The sequence below is a fragment of the Neomonachus schauinslandi genome, chromosome 5 (assembly GCF_002201575.2).
Source record: "Neomonachus schauinslandi chromosome 5, ASM220157v2, whole genome shotgun sequence".
Taxonomy (NCBI): Eukaryota; Metazoa; Chordata; class Mammalia; order Carnivora; family Phocidae; genus Neomonachus; species Neomonachus schauinslandi.
Genome location: NC_058407.1, coordinates 30,490,904 through 30,491,729, shown reverse-complemented (window position 1 = coordinate 30,491,729; position 826 = coordinate 30,490,904). Strand labels below are relative to the sequence as shown.

The window sequence follows — 826 nt, the reverse complement described above, 5'->3', positions numbered from 1 at the left end:
AAACAATATGGACGTTTCATGAGTTTGTGTGCCATCCTTGTCCAGGGGCCACGCTAATCTTCCCTGTACAGATCCAATTTTAGTGTATGTGCTGCCGCAGCAAGCACTGTGACTTTTTTAAATTTTTTAGCACTGTGACTTTTTAAATAGGTCGATTAAAAAACTGCCTCCATGACATGCTTTAAAGGATACCCTGACCAATAGCCAGAGACGGTGATTATGGCCACGTCCTCGACATTAACGGGTACTGGTGGCCACATGCTGTGTGGGAAGGGGATGGCGCATCCAAACAGAGGTGATCCATAGATATTTGCTGAGTTGCATCAGATTGGTGGTTCAAATCCTGGCTCTGCTTCTAGCTTCTAGGACATTAGGCAAATTGCTAAACCTCTGGGAATCTCAGGTGGCTCCCATGTACGCTGAGGGATGAAGAAACCTGCTTCACAGGGTAGGGTAAGGACTGAAGAGGGTAAAGTATGTAAAGTCCTGTGTAGTCCTCACAACAAGGTAGATATGTAAATATCAGACGCAGCGGAAAACTCCTTGTCATTTCACTTCAGTTTCCACCACATCCTACACCTTACAGCTAGCAAGGGAAAGAACTCAAAGGAGCAGTAGGGAACTCTGGCCAATTCCAGTGAGGCTTTACCCATCAGGAAAGGCGCTTTCCAATGTGGCACTTGCCAGTAGGACTGCATGGGACATCATTTCCTTGTTAATGGAAGACACGGGGAAGAAGGAGGGAAGCAGAGAGACAAGCAGAGCCTGATCACACCTTCCTCCCAACTGTCAAGAGCCACCACATCCCCTGTGGCAAGTGGAAGGC

At 47.5% G+C, this 826-nt stretch overlaps 1 non-coding gene across 1 annotated transcript; it reads right to left on the bottom strand.

Moving 5' to 3' along the window:
- On the bottom strand, positions 1 to 107 carry LOC123324964. Its single transcript, XR_006540140.1, has one exon. It is a non-coding gene; the product is annotated as a U6 spliceosomal RNA (small nuclear RNA).
- Between the last annotated feature and the right edge of the window lie 719 nt (positions 108 to 826).